We start from the raw sequence: 19,667 nt of genomic DNA on the forward strand, positions 1-19,667 counted from the left end.
CCATCTTGGAGTGGGGGGGAGGGTAGAAATGGGGAGAAAATTTATAATTCAAACTGTTGTGAAAATCAATGCTGAAAACTAAATATGTTAAATAAATAAATTTAAATAAAAAATAAATTCAAAAAAATGTGATTATAAAAAAATATATATATAAACTATAATGCATCCTAAATTTGGACTGAACAAGGGACTTTTAATTACAACAAATTAAAGGTCTTGAGATTAGATTTTTCAGTAGGAGAGAAGAAGGCTAGCAAGTATGTATTTCTCTAATAGATTTGTCCATTTTTTTCTTTGTAAAATTCTCAGAAAAAAATCTTTGTCTTGGGTCATGCTTAATGATGTTTGTAGATTCTGCTGTCTTGAAAAAATTTTAAGGAAAAAATGCAGCTATCTATAAAGACTTCTGTAAAAAGGGGGCTGCCAAAGAGTTTAGAAAGATTAGGTAGAAAGATTAATGAAGTTCCATAGTCTTACAATTTTTAGAATTGAAACAGGTCTCCCAGCTTTCTGTATTTTAGTCTAAACTCGGTATCCAAGTAAGGAGGACTAATCCCCACTTTAGGCTTTTAGCAGGAGATTTAAGTTAAAAAGAAAAAAAACCTACAACATAATTTCTCTTTGTAATTTCTGCCTTAACCAGACTGGATTTACAGAAATTAAACTTAGAAATCACAGAAACAAAACCTTTTTCTTGATTGGGAAAACATTTGTAGCATTATAAATAAATGAGAGATCAAATTTATCACTTTAAATGCTATCTGTACTTGTAAGTTTCCAAATTATGGAAGCTGATAAAAAAAATCTTAGTTAATTTTGAAAGTTTGCACATCAAGCTTGGGTATCTCTCTCCCCTCTGTGGAGGGAAGGATTTGGAGTTGGGAAAGAGGTCTGAGATGGGTTGATTCCATTGGGATAAGTAGATTTGAGGCAAGCACTAAATAAGGAACTCATCCCTTTCTTTTTGTGCTATTTGATAAGGCATTTAACAGAAGCTTAACGAATGCTGAAATGTCTTAGTGAGTTTTGGGGTACTACTCTGTAGAACTTGTTTAAAGGAAAAATAAGAATAAGACTTTAAAAATCAAAGTTATAGGGACTTAACACCCTTTCCCTGGAGATTGAGAACTATTGTTTTGGTGGAATAAAGGAAAGCAGTTTCACAGATAAGAGAAAAAGGAAAACAGCCAAATCTGCTGTAAGTAGTTTAAATTTAATCTGGTACAGAATCCTTTCTAGAACATGAAAAGAGGAAAACTTGTTCAGATCAGGAAGCAACTTAAAAGAAATGAAATTTAATTTAGGCATGGAAAGGGAGACTTATAATGAAGAGAAGCTAATGAGGAAGGACCAGGTAACCCCCCTGTTGCCTATGGCCACACTCTGTAATGAATAACAGGGATCGACATTCACAGCAAGGGAAAGTGACAGGGTGAGGGGCCCATAAACTAGGAATGTATTTGGGGAAGTCTTAAGTAGAATGTACAAAGCCTTTTATAGTAGAATTAATTGTTTAAGTGAATTAGAAGAAAGTTCACCATAGAATACTAAATAGAAACCATAAGTTTGTAAGCTCTTAGAGACCCCCAAAAGTACCAGTATTGCAATTTAAAAATTTTGAGGTAAATTACAAAGGAGAAATATGAGTGAAGATTAGTTATTCAAATGATTTAGGATACAATTAGAAAATATGGTACTCGGGGGGGAGCCAAGATGGCAGCTGGAAAGCAGGGACTTGCGTGAGCTCCCTGCTAAGTCCCTCCAAAAACCTATAAAAAATGGCTCTGAAAAAATTCTAGAACTGCAGAACCCACAAAATGGCACAGGGAAGCAGGGCTCCAGCCCAGGATAGCCTGGATGGGTGCTGGATGAGGTCTATCGTGCACAGAGCGGAAGGGAGCAGAGTCCAGCATGGACGGCGGCAGGACCAACCAGACCAGGAGCTGGGCGGAACAAGCCCTAGCATCTCGAATCAGTGAGCTGTGGCAGTTACCAGATTTTTCAACCCACAAACACCAAAGACAACAGAGAAGGTTAGTGGGAAAAGCTGCAGGGGACAGAGTGAAGGACTTCGGATTTCAGCCACTGGCCCGGGGACAGCGGAGGTGGTACAGCTGCAGTGGCTTCTAACCCCAGGCTACATGGGGGGAGGAATTGAGTGGTGGATCAGAGCAGGAGTGCAGAGCCTGCTTAAGATCTGATTCAGGTCTGGGTTTGGGGTTCTTGGGGAAAGAGGAGTACTGGTGTGGCAGAGCCGGCTGTACAGAAATAGCTCTGAAAACAACAGAGTATCCCCTCAAGCTTGGAACAAAATACTCTTTACTCTACAAGCAGTTATACCCTAACAAAAACTCAAGGGTCAAATAAGTTGGCTGGGAACATGGCCAGGCAGTTAAAATGCACTCAGATTCAGTCTTAGACTTTAGAATCTTTCTTTGGTGACAAAGATGTCCAAAACATACAGCCAGAAGAATTCACCAAAGTCAAAGAGCCTAGATCAAAAGCCTCCAAGAAATACATGAACTGGTCTCAGGCCATGGAAGAGCTCAAAAAGCAAGTTAGAGAAGTAGAGGAAAAATTGGGAAGAGAAATGAGAATGATGTGAGAAAACTATGAAAAACAAGTCAATAACTTGCTAAAGGAGACCCAAAAAATGCTGAAAAAAATACTGAAGAAAACAACACCTTAAAAAATAGACTAACTCAAATGTTAAAAGAGCTCCAAGAAGCCAATGAGGAGAAGCATGCCTTGAAATGCAGAATTAGCCAAATGGAAAAGGAGGTCTAAAAGACCACTGAAGAAAATACTACCTTAAAAATTAGATTGGAACAGGTAGAAGCTAGCAACTTTATGAGAAATCAAGATACTATAAAACAGAGCCAAAGGAACAAAAAAGTGGAAGACAATGTGAAATGTCTCATTGGAAAAACCACTGACCTGGAAAACAGATCCAGGAGACATAATTTAAGAATTATTGGATTACCTGAAAGCCATGATCAAAAAAAGAGCCTAGATACCATCTTTCAAGAAATTATCAAGGAGAACTGCCCTGATATTCTAGAGGCAGAGGGTAAAATAGAAATTGAAAGAATCCACAGCTCTCCTCCTGACAAAGATCCCAAAAAGAAAACTCTTAGGAATATTGTCGCCAAATTCCAGAGCTCCCAGATCAAGGAGAAAATACTGCAAGCAGCCAGAAAGAAACAATTTGAGTACCGTGCAAACACAATTAGGATAACACAAGATCTAGCAACTTCTACACTAAGGGATCGAAGGGCTTGGAATACTATATTCTGGAGGTCAATGGAGCTAGGATTAAAACCAAGAATAACCTACCCAGCAAAACTGAGTATCATGCTCCAAGGCAAAATATGGATTTTCAGTAAAATAGAGGACTTTCAAGCTTTCTCAGTGAAAACACCATAGATGAATAGGAAATTTGACTTTCAAACACAAGAATCAAGAGAAGCATGAAAAGGTAAACAAGAAAAAGAAATCACAAGGGACTTACTAAAGTTGAACTGTTTTGTTTATATTCCTGCACGGAAAGATGATGTGTATAATTCATGAGACCTCAGTATTAGGGTAGCTGAAGGGAATATGCATGTATATGTATATGTATATGTATATGTATATGTATATGTATATGTATATGTATATATACATATATATAGGTGTGTGTATGTATATATGTGTATGTATATATGTATGTGTATATATATGTAGACAGAGGGCACAGGGTGAGTTGAACATGAAGGGATGATATCTAAAAAAAATCAAATTAAGGAATTAGAGAGGAATATATTGAGAGAGGGAGAGATAGAATGGGGTGAATTATCTCACATAAAAGTGGCAAGAAAAAGCAGAATATCAGAAAAAATCTAATGATTATTAATTAGATTCCTAATCCCTCTTTCTTATGGCATCACATTCAAACACGTGAAGAACTATGATGGACTCCCTTCTCCTACAGATTAAAACCACCAGTCCTTTCAGTGGGTCTTCATGTGATATGGGTTACCATCCTCTTAGCATGCATATCTCAAGAAATACTGTGAGGTTTGACTTGTTGCTAGGCTCTAGCTGGCAGAGGGGACTTCATGTTTGGCCACTGATTGGCCTGTCTGTCTGACCACTGATTAACCTGGGAAGTTCATATGTTCCCAATAATTTCCTTGGTTGGCTACACTTAGAGTTAGGAATGTGAGCTTGGCAAACTTCATCTAATCCAGGTGTGTAAGGTTAGCAAACTTTTGTAGTCACAATGTCCTTGTGATTGAGCAGGTGGGTGTCAGTCCAGACCACCTGCTGGATGACTACTCCTCAGGGCCCCCTCCCACTCAGGCCCTGTGAATTAGCCCAGCAAGAACAATCAGTAATAAAGTCAGTGACCCTGGAGATGTGGGATCTTGATGGGGACGCACTGCCCAAGCCCCTGAGGCATATCTATGGGACTGAAGAGTGAGGAGCCACACACTATTACATACCTGGGAGTGAGAAACCACCTGAACTGTGATCATTCCTTCTTGGTTCCACCTCACCATGCTATGACTTACTCTGAATTTAGCTGAAGCCCAGGGAAGGAAGCTTGAGGTCATTGATGACCCTGATGCTGTGGATATTGGCCCAGGTTTCCACTGCAGCCAAAATCATCAGCACATGCTGGGCCTAAAATGCTCATTGTAGAGGTGCCAAGCAGATGGAATATTTCAAGTGCAAGAGGGCACAGGCAGGGTCACCCCCAAGGTAGCCTGTGATCTAAATGATACTTGTTTCTGTCTCCATCTCTCATCAGACTCTCTCTACTTCCTCCCTCCTCTAAAGTCCCACTTCACACCTGCTGCCAGGGGAACCCAACTGTGGTGATCCAACCAAAGCCAGCTCTAGCCTCTTCCTGATATAAAAATGTCCTGAACTGGCCCCCTTCCTCCTGAGCCCTGCTCTTGATGAATTGTCCTGCTGGGAAGCAAGGGGTAGGGAAGGGAAGAAGCATTTATATGCCAACTAGTACAAGACAGGTACTGTGCCAAAACCTTTTTATTAATAGTATCTCATTTAATCCTCATAAAAATTTTGTGAGGTGGGTACAATTATTAACCCCATTTTGGAGTTTGGGAAACTGAGGAAAGAAAAGTTAACTGACTTGTCCAGGGTACATAGTATTTGTCTGAGGCCAAATTTGAACTCAGATCTCCCAGATTAGCACTTTATTTATGTACAACTAACTGCCTGTAACCTAAAATGAGACAAAAGTCACACAGTTCCTCCTCTGAAGGAGCTCATGTTCTCCTAAGTGGAACAGAGGATACGATAAAATGCAAATATTCACACTGATACACGAAATCATGGAATGCTTCTGGAAGGAAGAGACACCTCTGACCTTTGAGAGGAGGGGAGGGATTTCCGGAAATCAAGTTGAGAAGGGAGAGCATTTCATGCATTGGTGGGGAACAAGAGCCTCTTGCAAAGGCTTGAAGGCAGGAGATGGGAAACTACATCTGGGAACCTGTTTCTTGGAACCAATGGTGGATTATTACGGAGAAGTGCAGAAGATTTGAGGACATGCCCCTAACTTTTTGAGGGACATATCACGAAGGATGACCCAGGTCTTACAAAACATCTTTTCATGGTACTATCAGAACCAGAATCCTGGACCACATGGGACCCTCTGACTTATCCAATGGGGTGATTCTTGTATTTTAATATTCTTGTAGGGATAGGGCAAGGTTATTTAAGTGGGGTGGAGATCTAATCCAGCATACATATAACAATTCATACTGCATCAATCTTTCCATTTGGCAACCTGCCCTCTGTTTATACAATAGTATTTGCCTTTTTATGAGGTGTTCTATTTCTTCTTGAATGTTATTGCAAAACAATTCAATCTCCCTCCATTAGAAAGATAGAGAGATAGATGTCTATATCTACATCTATATATATACATATATATATATATATTTATATAGACAGAGAGACAGACAGAAAGACAGATAGACAGAAACAGAGACAGAGACAGAGACAGAGAGTCAATCCTGACCTGCTTTCATTCAGGAGCAATGGCCCCTTGCAAGAGAGAGGCTGCTAAGACACAATGGTAAGTAACAGGGTCCATCTCTGAAGGGGAATGGAGACTTATTAATGGGTATTCAGGAGGTAGCTATTTGGGTTTCCCCTAAAAGTTATCAAGTCCTTAATGGAACTGCTTGTTGAATTTGCTCTTGGGCTCTCTATAGAGAGGCCATATGATGTAATGCAAAGGAAAGAAGGCTGAGTCAGGAAGCTCAGCGTTCAAATGCTACCTCTCACATATCTTAGTCTTCTGTCTTCCATTTACCTCTCTATATCTAAAAGTGGTAGAGGACTCATCTATCTGCCTAGGCAGAGACAATTCCACCCCTGGAGCTTCCACTGTCCATTAAATCACAGATAGGTTATTTTTTTAATCTCATTTGTAAACTGACAATTGCTTCCATACTGACATACCCAAAGTCCATTGTCGTAATTCCCCCTCTCCAGGCTACTGCCTTATACTCAACCGTATTGGTAACAGGCTAACCCATCTCCCAGTGTGACTGCACCTGTAGTCAGGCAGTAATCTGTGCCAACATCACCAACCCTGTCAATTTACCCACTTCTTTCCAAAACCTCCTCCCCTTTCAAATGAATTTGTCCCAGGTACAAGAATTCAGTCTTGGATTTGGCTTTAAAAATCATGGCATATGGAACATAATTGTCCTTTAAGAAATGACAAATATGGAGAAATCAGAGAAACATGGAAAAACCTGAGTGAACCGATGAAGAGTGAAGGAAGTAGGCTCAGGAAAACAATGTACAAAATCAGTATGATGATATAAATGGAAAGAAAAAACAAAAAAATCTCCTGAACTCAGATGAAATGCAATGACCAATTTTGCTTCCAAAGGACAGGAGACAAAATGTACTTATTAACATTAAGGATAGCATTAACATGCTATTATGCAATATGATATATGCAGTGAGAATACCTAGTGTTTGTGGTGCATCTCCTATGTACCAGGCACTGGGCTAAGGGCTTTCCAATTATTATCCCATTTGATCCTCGCAACCCCACGGGGAAGCAGGAAACTGAGGCAAGCAGAGGCAAGAAGTGACTTGTCCAGGGCCACACAGTATCTATCTCCTCTTGTCAGAAAAGTGGGTGACTATGGAGGCAGAAGCTAGAGTATACAGTGGTGCAGTGGATATTTGGAGTCAGGATGACAAAGTCTTGAACCATGACTGAGTCACTAGCTTGTGGTCTCTGAACAAGCCAGAGTCTTATTAAGTGTTTTCAATGCCTGTTTCCTCATCTGTAAAAGGAGGGTGCTAGACTCAATAACCTCTAAGTTCCTTTATAGCTCTAAATCTATGATCCTGGTATACTATGAGGCATAATTGTTTGACTGTGTTGGTTTATGTAATAATAACACTTTTCCAATATTCTCTCATTTTATCCTCATAACAATCCTGTGAGGCAAACATTGTCCCCACTTTACAAATGAGGAAACTGAGGCAGGCAGACTGCGTGACTTGCCCAGGGTCCCACAGTTAGTATCTGAGGCCAGATTGAACTTAAGCCTTCCTGACTCTGCACAGTGCCTTATCCACTATGCCTCCTTGTAGACTTTGCTACTACAAAGGAAGGATCCATTGCTAAGAAGTACTGTATATTGGGCAATGAGTGTGGAACAAAATGTGAGAGCAGCTATAAAACTGGAAAAAATAAAAATTCTAGCCATTTGCCCCCCCCAACCACCTTTAATCTTTATTTTTCTTTTTTTAATAGAATACTATATAAGGTGTTCTCCTTGCCTTGCCTATCTTTCTGACATTTTGTGATGCTCAGTGCACATTTAAGCCATTGAGGATCGCTCCAGGGCACGCCCCACAAGGTAAATCTTCATTTGTACCTATTTCCTGCCTCTAGGGAGAGGAGGATTTGTTTAGCAGAAAAAGATACTGGGGAAACATTGAATGGTCTATCTGTGTCCATTGGACCAAGACCCATGGGATGGGAGAAGTGGGCAAAAGGTGGGAAAAGAGGATTTAATCTAGAGATGTGCCTGAGATGGAGGAAAGAGGCAGCTTCCTAAATATACATCTAAGGTCCTTCTCCTATCATCTCTATTTTACTACATAATTAAGACTCAGTCCTTTTTATCTGCATATCATATGTTTCTAAGGGGCAAGGTGCATTAGTGGTTAGAGAGATAAGATTGAAGCTTGGAAGATCTGGGTTTAAATCCCACTTCTGACACTTGACTAGCATTGTGATGTTGAGCAAAGCAATAGCCCTCTCTGTGCCTCAAGCACTTACCTACTTGGTCACTCAAGTCATTAAGCATCCATTAAACATCTTCTGTGTGCAAAAGGTTGCAGCTACAAAGGCAAAATCTATCATGGAAAAAAATTAAGATGGAAAGTCAAGAAGCCCTAAAAAACTCTCTGCCTCCGTGGAGCTTATGTCCTACTCTTGATCGACTAATACTTATTTTGCAAATTAGCATGTTTGATGTTTCCAATTGTTACTATGAAGGTTTGGGGAGTGACTTAAGGGCTGTTCTTGACTGAATGGGCTGTGAAGCTTTGGAGGAGGTGGCCAAAGGAAATGGTAGAACCTCCTTTGAATGTCTTCAAAAGTGGCCCAGATTTTCCATTGTTAGGATAGTTTACTGTGGTACAATTCAAGGTGGCTTTAAGCACTTAATAAAGCCTTTTCTAAAGTCATCAATTGCAATTTAACTGAAGATTTGCCATGTGTTCTGTCCTAGGTTGCACGAATGGTAATGGTCCAATAGCCGACATTGGTGCTGAATGGGAATATAATTGTATGCGTTGTAAATGTCAACAAGGATTTGGACTAAGTTGCTGTAGCACATGAGTTTGAGGCTGGCCATGAATAGAGAGATGTAAAATAACAGAATCTCTAAGTTGAAAAGGACCTCAGGGGCTATGGAGTAGAACCCATTTGAGAACCAGAAACCCCTACTCAACCAGTGGGTATTGGGACATCATTTGAAGGCCTTCAGTGGGGACAGCTCCTTCTCCTTCTGGAAAGTTCTCATGGTTAGGAAGCTTTCCTCCCATTACACTTAATTAAAAACACTCTTCTCAGCCTTCATCCCCAGCTCTCAGTTCTGCTCCCTGAGGCCAAGGAAGCTGAGCATGTCTCTTCCCTCTTCCCTGTGGCAGGAGGTTCTTTAGGCAATGATTCCTGTATTGATTCTTTTATGACACTTTTTCATTCATTTGTTATCCTGAGAATGTGCCCTCTTCCCTGTGACAGGAGGTTCTTCAGGTGATGATTTCTGTACTGATTCTTTTATGACATTTTTTCATTCTCTCCATATTTGTTATCCTGAGAATGTGCCCCAGATGGTCAATTTCTTTCCTAGAAGAATACTCCCTGAACTGGACATGATATTCTGGATGTGAACAAATCACAACAGAGTGGAGCAAGTTTTAACAACTCTAGTGGAAATATCACATGGAGCATTGGGCTTGGTGTCACAAAGACTTGACTTCAAATCCTTCCTGAGACCCTTATATATTATGTGTGTGACTCTGGGAAGTCATTGGACTCTTGTGAGCTTCTGTTTCCTCTTCCACTAAAAAAGAGAGGATGTTTACCTTGCTGACTTCTAAAGTCCCTTCCAGTTTGAAATCTAGGATATATGTTACTTTCTATTGAAATTGCAGATCATAACCTGATTATCTGTGTAATCCTAGGCAATCACTTGGCCAATGTCAGCTTCAGTTTCTTCATCTGTTAAAAAAAGGGGAGATGTTGAACCTGGTGACTTCTAAGGTCCCTTCCTCTTTGAAATCTAGGATCTGTTATTCTTCTACACTTAAATCCAAGATCAGAAACTAATTAGCTATGTGACACTTGGCTTCAACGCAAACTAATAGCACCTAAGACCTAATGCATTCTCCATCTATACTTGTGGGTAGACTGAAATGTCTTATTAGGTGGTTGGGGAGGACGGGTGGCTCATGATCAGCGGCTGTCTAGGATTAGGGTAAGTGTCTTAGTGAATTACTCATCATTTCCCAAGGACCACTGTAATCTTTCCCCAATTTTCTTTTCAGCAAGACAACCTGTACTATATTTGCTGTACTGAAAGACAATTCCACTGCAGGCTGTGAAGTCACACAGTACATAGGTTAACAACTCCACCTCCTCCTCCTGATGTGGCTGCCAACATCACTGCATTCCAGTGGAACTTGCCAGCACTTGAAGGATTGGCCCTTTCCTTGGAATTCAGAGCATTAGGGGGCTGGGAACCATGTGGGCATTACCTTGGATCTTCATTCTATTGCAACCATTGTCAAGTCTTAGGCACACTGATTCAAACCACAAAATGGCACCTCTACAGCTTCTGGGATGCTCTAGTTATCTAGCTTGTGCTTATACCTCCCATAACCTGCTATCTGATGAATGCCCAAGGAAAATATATTGTCCTATAGCATGAAATGGATCTGTTCTTTTCCTTTTGAAGAATCAATGTCTAAATTCAGTAAAGAAGTAAGGTCTTTCTGTTGTCTTTCTCTGGGGCAAATCCAAGGACATACACTTTGGGGCTCAAACACTATGCTTTTTTGCTTCTACTCACCTCCCAAATCTATGTTTGAGAGTCCCATGACCTCGTTCCTGGAAGACTCCAGATTACAAATAACCCTAGGAATAATGGAAAGATGCCTGACACGTGCAAGGTGGCATGTTTACCAGTAATAATGATGTTTGGTTTTGCAACATCATAAATTACATCAAACATATGTGTGTTGGAGAGAATAAGGAAGTTGCTCAGTCATATAGCGAGAATGATCGATAACAGATGGGTAGCCTAAGCATATTATTGGTATCCTTGAAGTAATAACTGAATGAGATTGTTTTGTCCCTCCCACCCTAAGCCTAGGGTATCCCGGAAGTTAGGAAAGTTTCTATAAGACTCCTACCAAGATAGTGTGATATTATATTAAGAAGTGATGTATTTAGATTCAGAGAACTTGAGTTTAAATATTCTTCCAGTAATTAATCAATCGAGACCATTTCTTACACACTTACTATCAATCAGTCAGCAAGCATGGATCATACTCTTGCTATGGGCCAGGTACTGTCCTGAGTTCTAGGAATGGAGAGAAAGGCAAAAATACCCATAGCATTCCCTCTGGAGCTCACTCTCCAAACTCACTTGGTAATGACAGGTTTGCTTCCCAGAGGAGAGAACATTCCTTCTTCCCTCAGGTTTTTAGGGCTTTCTAAAGGGTTGTAGCTTCTATTGTTGTTCATGAGTCCATATCTAGGGTGTCCTCCCATATCAATCAACTGGTAGGACTACCAGCATATTATAGAAAGGGCATTTACTTAGAAGCCATAGTGACAACAATAGTTAATAAAACATTCTACAATGATAAGTAGTATTAACCTAAAACCAACAGCAAGTATTATCTAAAGTAGGGATAATAAGATCAGTGGTGAAGCAAGGATGCCTACTATCAGTACTATTATTCAGTATTACAGTAGAGATCCTAACTATAGCAATAAGATAGGAACAAAAAATTGAAAGAATTAGAATAGGCAATGAGGAAACCAAACTATCACTCTTTGCAGATGGTATCCTTGGAGAATCCCAGAGAATCAACTTCCAAACTAATTGAAATAATTAATAACTTTAGCAAATTTGCAGGATACAAAATAAAGCCACACAAATCATCAGCATACCTGTATATTACCAACAAAGTCCAGCAGTAAGGAATAGAGAGGTAAATCCCATTTCAAATAACTGTAGACAATATCAAATACTTGGCAGTCTACCTGCCAAGACAAACACAGGAACTATAGTTACAAAATTGCCAAACACTTTTCATACAAATAAAGTCAGACCTAAACAATTGGAAAAATGTCAATTTTTCATGAGTAGGTGAAACTAGAATAGTAAAAAAGGAATTCTAGCCAAATTAATATACTTTTTCAGTGCTTTACCAATCAAACTACCAGAAATATTGCATCTGGAAGGACAAAAGTTCAAGAATATTAATGGACTTAATGAAAATAATGTGAAGGAAGAGAGCCTGGCTGTACAAGATCTCAGCCTATATTGCAAGGCAGTAATCATCACAACAATCTGGTACTGGATAAGAAATAGCGTGGTGGAAAGTGGAATAGGTTATATACATAATACACAGTAGGAAACAACCATACCAATCTTGCGTTTGATAAATACAAAGATCCAGAGTTTCAGGACAAGAATTCACTATTTGACCAACCTGTTAGGGAAACTGGAAAATGGCAGAAAGTAGGCATAGATGACCACCTCACACCATATACCAAGATAAGGTCAAATTGGGTTTGGATATAAAAAGTGATACCATGAACAAATTAGGAGAGGGTGGAATATTTTATCTGTCAGATCTATTAATAGAATTTATTGATTTATCTATTAATAGAATTTATTGCCAAAAAAAGATAGTGTTACAGAATACAAATTGGATTTTTTTCCTCATATTAAATTAGTTTTCCTCAAACAAAACCAGTGCAACCAACATTAGAAGAAAAGCATAAAAATGTGAACAATTTTTATAACAAGTGTCTCTGATAGGGCTTCATCTCTCATGTACATAGAGTACTGAGTCAAATTTTTATTAATATGAGTCACTATGAAATTAATAAATGGCCAAAGGACGTGAACAGGGAGTTTTTAGATGAAAAATAGAAGTTATATTAAGAATATAAAATGCTCTAAATCCCTATTAAGTAGAGAAAATGCAAATTAAAACAAATCTGAAGTAACACCTCCCACGTAGCAATTAAGCTAATATGACAGAAAAGGAAAATGACAAATGTTGCATTGAATAGGGGAAAATTGGGACACAAATGTACTATTGGTAGAGTTCTAAACTGATCCAACCATTCTGAAAAGCAATTTGGAACTATGCCCAAAGGGACATAAAACTGTGCATACCCTTTGATCATCCAGAAATACCCCTACCGGGTCTTTATTCCAAAGAGAGCCAAAAAAAGGAAAAGGGAAAGGACATATGCACAAAAATATTTATAGCAGCTCTTTTTGAGGTGGCAAAAAGTTGACAATTGAGGGAATGCCCATCAACTAGAGATTAGTATTTGAACTGAGTCTTGAAAGGATTCGGGGGGGGGGGGGACAGAGCCAAGATGGCAGCTGGAAAGCAGGGAATTGTGTCTGCTCCCACCAAGGTCCCTCCAAACACCTATAAAAAATGGCTCTGAACAAATTCTAGAACTGCAGAACTCACAAAATAGCAGAGGGGAGCAGGGCTCCAGCCCAGGACAGCCTGGATGGTCACTGGGTAAGGTCTACTGCATGGACCTGGGAGCGGAGCAGAGCAGAGCCCACCGTGGGTGACATGGACCAGCCAGACCGGGAGCCAGGTGGAACAGGCCCTAGCACCCTGAATCTGTGAGCTGTGGCAGTTATCAGACTTGGCAACCCACAAAAAACAAAGACAATAGAGAAAGTTAGTGGGAAAAGCTTCTGGGACAGAGTGAAAGGAGTTCACAGTTCAGCCACTCCCCAGGGGCAGCAGAGGTGGTGCAGCTACAGAACTACTGCTGCAGTGGCTTCCAGACCCAGGCCCACCTGGTGGGAGGAATTAAGTGGCGGATTTGAGCAGGAGTGCAGAGCCAGTTTAGATCTGAGTCACGGACACAGTTGGCGGTTTTGGGGGGAGGAGTAGCTCTGGTGTGGCAGAGCTTGCTGTGTACCTCTGAAAACAACAGCACAGCCCCTCAAGCTTGGGACAAAGTACTATCTACTCTACAAGCAGTCATACCCTGACAAAAAACTTAAGGGTCAAGTAAGTTGGCTGGGAACATGGCCAGGCAGAGAAAACAGACTCAGATTCAGACTCAGACTTTAGAATCTTTCTCTGGTGACAGAGAAGACCAAAACATACAACCAGAAGAAGTCAACAAAGTCAAAGAGCCTACATCAAAGGCCTCCAAGAAAAACATGAACTATTCTCAGGTCATGGAAGAACTCAAAGAGGATTTGGAAAAGCAAGTTAGAGAAGTAGAGGAAAAATTAGGAAGAGAAATGAGAATGATGCAAGAAAACCATGAAAACTAAGTCAATGACTCACTAAAGGAGACCCAAAAATGCTGAAGAAAATAACCCCTTAAAAATAGACTAACTCAAATGGCAAAAGAGCTCCAAAAAGTCAATGAGGAGAAGAATGCCTTGAAAGGCAGAATTAACCAAATAGAAAAGGAGGTCTAAAAGACCACTGAAGAAAATACTATCTTTAAAATTAGATTGGAGCAAGTGGAAGCTAGTAACTTTATGAGAAATCAAGATATTGTGAAACAGAACCAAAGGAATGAAAAAATGGAAGGCAATGTGAAATATCTCATTGGAAAATCCAGTGACCTGGAAAATAGATCCAGGAGAAATAATTTAAAAATTATTGGACTACCTGAAAGCCATGATCAAAAAAAGACATCATAGACATCATAGACATCATCTTTCAAGAAATTATGAAGAACTGCCCTGATATTCTAGAGCCATAGAAATTGGTAGAATCCATGGATTGCTTCCTGACAAAGATCCCAAAAAGAGAACTCCTAGGAATATTGTTGCCAAATTCCAGACTTCTCAGGTCAAGGAGAAAATACTGCAAGCAGCCAGAAAGAAACAATTTGGGTATTGTGGAAACACAATCAGGATAACACAACATCTAGCAGTTTTTGCATTAAGGGATCGAAGGGTTGGAATATAATATTCCAGAGGTCAAAGGAGTTAGGATTGAAACCAAGAGTCACCTACCCAGCAAAAATGAGTATAATGTTCCAAGGCAAAATATGGATTTTCAATAAAATAGAGGATTTTCAAGCTTTCTCAGTGAAAAGACCAGAGCTGAATAGAAAATTTGACTTTCAAACACAAGAATCAAGAGAATCATGGAAAGGTAATCAAGAAAGAGAAATTATAAGGGACTTACTAAAGTTGAACTGTTTTGTTTACATTCTTACATGGAAAGAGGATGTGTATAATTCATGAGACCTCAGTATTAGGGTAGCTGAAGAGAAGATACATATATGTATGTATGTATATATATATATATATATATATATATATATATATATATATATATATATAGAGAGAGAGAGAGAGAGAGAGAGAGAGAGAGAGAGAGAGAGAGAGAGAGAGATAGAGAGAGAGAGAGAGAGCACAGGGTGAGTGAAATATGAAGGGATGATACCTAAAAAAATAAAATCAAATTAAGGGATGAGAGAGGCATATATTGAGAAAGGGAGAAAGGGAGAGATAGAATGGGGTAGATTATCTTGCATAAAAGTGACAAGAAAAATCAGTTCTGTTGGGAGGGAAGAGGGCGCAGGTGAGGGGGAATGAGTGCATGTTGCTCTCATAGGAATTGACCTGAGGAGGGAATAACATACACACTGAATTGGGTATCTTATCCCACAGGAAAGAAGGAGGAAGGAGATAAAAAAGGGGGTGCGATAGAAGGGAGGCAGATAGGGGGAGTGTTGGGGGTCCTTGACCAGCAAGGACCCCTGTCTTGGTATGAAATGAATGAGGCGGGAGTCAAGGTGAAAGCAACTCTGATTTATTCGGAGAAATCATCCATTTTTATAGGGTTTGCACTACATGAGCATAAGCAAGTGGCCAATGGGTGTGAGGATGACAGCATGGGAAAGAACAGAAATGGTACGGTAGGAAAGGATAGAACTGTTGCAGTACAGGTATACTGTTGCACTTTGTTTCAGTATGGGTATCAGTATGGGCATGGGAAAGATCTGGATTGTTGCAATGTATGGTGGACTATGGTATCTATACAGGTGTGGGAAAGATCAGGACTGTTGCAAGGCAGTATCTGTAGGGGTATGGGAACGAGGAGGGATGTTGCACTACGATATATATGAGAGCATGGGAATGCTCGGGCATGTTGCAATACAGTATTAGGCTTCATGGGCTACGTGAGACACGAGGCAGGATGTTCCCATAAAGTATCAAAGATGTCCCAGTAAGTAAAGTAACAAGGCACTGCATTAGGCAATGATCCAAGAGCATTAGGTAATGGCCAACTGGGTCCCTCTGTCTGGGCTCGTGTGTCCCTCGTGGACAGGCTCTGCCTGCATGTGTAGGACGACTACAGAGGCTTCCCAAAGGCGGAGGCCCTTCCTCCGGGTGCCTACTGTTCCACTCCTACTAAGCCTGTCTGGTTTACCCAGGAAACAGGCCAAGTGCTAGGTTCCTAACAGCCCTGGGGTGGACACCAATCCCTCATAGGGGAGGAGGTAATCAAAACCAAACACTTTTGAAAAGGGATAGGGTCAAGGGAGAAAACTGAATAAAGGGGAATAGGAGAGGAAGGAGCAAAATATAGTTAGTCTTTTACAACATGAGCATTGTGGAAGGGTTTTACATAATGATATGCATGTGGCCTATGTTGAATTGCTTGCCTTCTTAGGGAGGGTGGGAGGGGATGGAAGAGGGGAGAGATTTTAGAACTCAAATTTTCAAAACAGATGTTCAAAAAAAGTTTTTGCATGCAACTAGGAAACAAGATATATACGCAGTGGGGCATAGGAATCTATGCTGCCCTACAAGAAAGTAAGGGAAAAGGTGATGGGAGGAGTGGGGTGACAGAAGGGAGGGCTGACTGGGGAATGGGACAACCAGAATATATGCCATCTTGGAGTGGGGGGAGGGTAGAAATGGGGAGAAAATTTGTAATTCAAACTCCTGTGAAAATCAATGCTGAAAAATAAAAATATTAAATTAAGAAAGAAAAAGAAAAGAAGTCAAGATGTTCAGAGGTGGAGATGAGGAGAGAGAGAATTCCAGACATGTGGGACAACCAGTGTAAAGGCACAGAGACAAGAGAGTGTCATACAACAAGGACAAGCAAATAAGATGGTCTACCTGAACCATAAAGTGAATGGATGGGAAAAAGTATTAGAAGACTGGAAAGTTAAAAGTTCATGCTGTGAAGAGCTTTAAATTTGAAAAAGAGAACCTTCTATTTGCTCCAGGAGGAATAGAAGCCACTGGAGTTGAGAGCAGAGGGGTGATATGGTCAGATCTGCATTTTTAGGAAAATCATCTTGGCATCTTAATGGAAGATGAATTAGAATAGAAGAGACTTGAGCCAAGGATACCGGCTGGAAAGCCATTGTAGTAGTCTAGAAAAGAGGTGATAAGGGCAGTTGTATGATTGGAGAGAAGGGCATATGTATGAGAGACGTTGTGAAGGTCGAAATGCTAAGATCTGACAACTGATTAGATATGTGGGATGAGTGAGAATGAGGTTGGGTTCAAGCCTTAAGCTTGAGAACCTGGGAGACTAAGGGGGATGGTGGTGCCCTGGACATAAATAAGGAACTTCAGAAGAGGGGAGAGTTTTGGGGAAAAGACAATAGTGACTCTATTGGACACATTTGACTGAGAGATGTCAGTTTAAAATGTCCAATAGGTGGTTGGAGATGTAGGATTGGAGTTCAGAAGTGAGAGTAGGGCTAGATATGGAAATCATCTGCATAGAGATGATTATTGGACCTATTGGTGAAGATGGGATCACCCAACAAAATAGTATAGAGAGGAGAGAGAAAAAGCTGCTAGACTCAGCCTGGGAAGACACCAACAGTTAGGACATGAAAAGCATGAAATAAAGGAGGAGTATTCAGAAAGTAAGGAGAAGAACCAGGGCAGTGTTACAAAAACCCAGAATGGAGAGAGTACAAAGTTGAAGGTGGTCAACATTTCAAAGGCTACAGAGAGGTCAAGAAGGATTGATAAAAGGGACTTTAGATTTGGTGATTAAGAGATCATTGATAACTTTGGAAGGAATATTATCAGCTGACTGATGAAGTCAGAAGCCAGACTGCAGAGGGTTTAGAAGAGAGTGACAAAAGAGAAAGTTGAGGCACTGAGTGCAGATGATTTTTCAAGGAATTTAACAGAAACAGAGAGATATAGGATGACAGCTAAAAGGAAAGATAGTGTCAATTGTAGAGATTTTTGATAATGGGGTAAATATAAGTGTGTTTGTAGGGAACAAGGAAGGAGATATTGAAGATCAGAGAGGGAGGGTGATTGTGGGGGCCAATATGCTTTAGAATAAAGGATTGGATCAAGGATGCATAGAGAGAGGTTGTCTATGGCAGGGCTTTAGCCATTTCTGGCTTTCACTCCTGCCTTCCTCAGAGACTAGAGTGAAAAAACAGATGGAGGATCCCATCAGAGGGGATGTGGGAGAAAGAAAAAATGAGAAATGGAGGAGATGGAGCTCTTGAACTATGACCTCAATACTTTTTGGGAACTCTAAGGTGGAGTATTCAGCTAATAGGGTAGAGGTAAGGAGTATTATGGGAGGCTGGAACAGAATCAAGGGAGTGGGATAGAGAATGAAGGAAGGAAGGTTAGAAGGATCGCCCTGCTACTCTGATGGCTCAGTTGACAGTAAATAACAAATTGGTGCAGGGCCCAATCAGCATGATATTGTGACTTCCATCAGTTCTGTTCAGTAGCACGTGAATAGCAGCAAAGGAGTTAGATGATAGGAGTAATCCAGGCTGGGGTCTGGCAAGGTATTTATAATAGAACAAAGGGGCAATGGATTCAAGAATAAAGCAGGGACAGCTAGGTGGCACAAGGAGGAGAGCACCGGCTCTGGAGTCAGGAGGACCTGAGTTCAAATCTGCCCTCAGACACTTGACACACTTACTAGCTGTGTGACCTAGGGCAAGTCACTTAACCCCAATTGCTCTGTCTTCCCCCCTCCAAAAAAAAATCAAGAATAAAGCAAAGGGTTGAGCTGGTTCACTAAGGAGTTGAAATTGGGAAGGAGGGAGGATGTTGCCTATTTAGGTGTGAAGGCTTATGAAAGTATTGAAGGTAGAGAGATCATAGATCTTGGCAGGGGTTAAGTACAAGATGAGGGGCTAAAAGGCATAGGGAGAGAAGGAATTATAAGGAACTACCTCTTTTAATGCAGACAGTGTGGCCATTAAAAGGAGGGGGAAAAGAACATTTGTGCAAGAAAAGATGGCAAAAAGGCATTTTCAGAGAAATACAGTCTCTCAGAGAAAACAGCAGGAGAGACACAAGCTGTTCTGAGGATGAGCTAGACAGAGACTTGAGCCTCAGAAGAGTGGACCAAGAGGACCTGTCTAAAGCAAAACATCGACTGAGCTAATGGTACCTACAAGGCAACTGTGTTCTATCAGTTCGTTTGCATTCCACTGTTTGTAGCATTTTGAAGTTCATAAATAACTGTTTAAATCAAATAACTGTTCATAGAAAGATCTAGTAACAACAGTCCTTAATCAAACACTCCACCACCAATGCAGGAGCACACTCTCCCTTTGCACCCTCACAAGGTCCCTGGGGAGAATGGTTTCAAACTTATAGTACAATGACTATAAAGCACATACATAGTGGACAGATGTGGCCTTACACAAACTGTTTATAGGAATTGTATATGAGGCTCATACCTGACAGATATATGGATTTCTTGAGTTTGACCAGTTGTAGCATGGCATATTACTTAAAGTGATGGAGGTGGAGTCAAGAAGATCTGAGTTCCAATCTTTCCTCCATCACTCATATGCCTAACATACTTAATAGTGTCACTCTAAGCAAGTC

This window comes from Trichosurus vulpecula, chromosome 8 (assembly GCF_011100635.1).
Source record: "Trichosurus vulpecula isolate mTriVul1 chromosome 8, mTriVul1.pri, whole genome shotgun sequence".
NCBI classification, from domain to species: Eukaryota; Metazoa; Chordata; class Mammalia; order Diprotodontia; family Phalangeridae; genus Trichosurus; species Trichosurus vulpecula.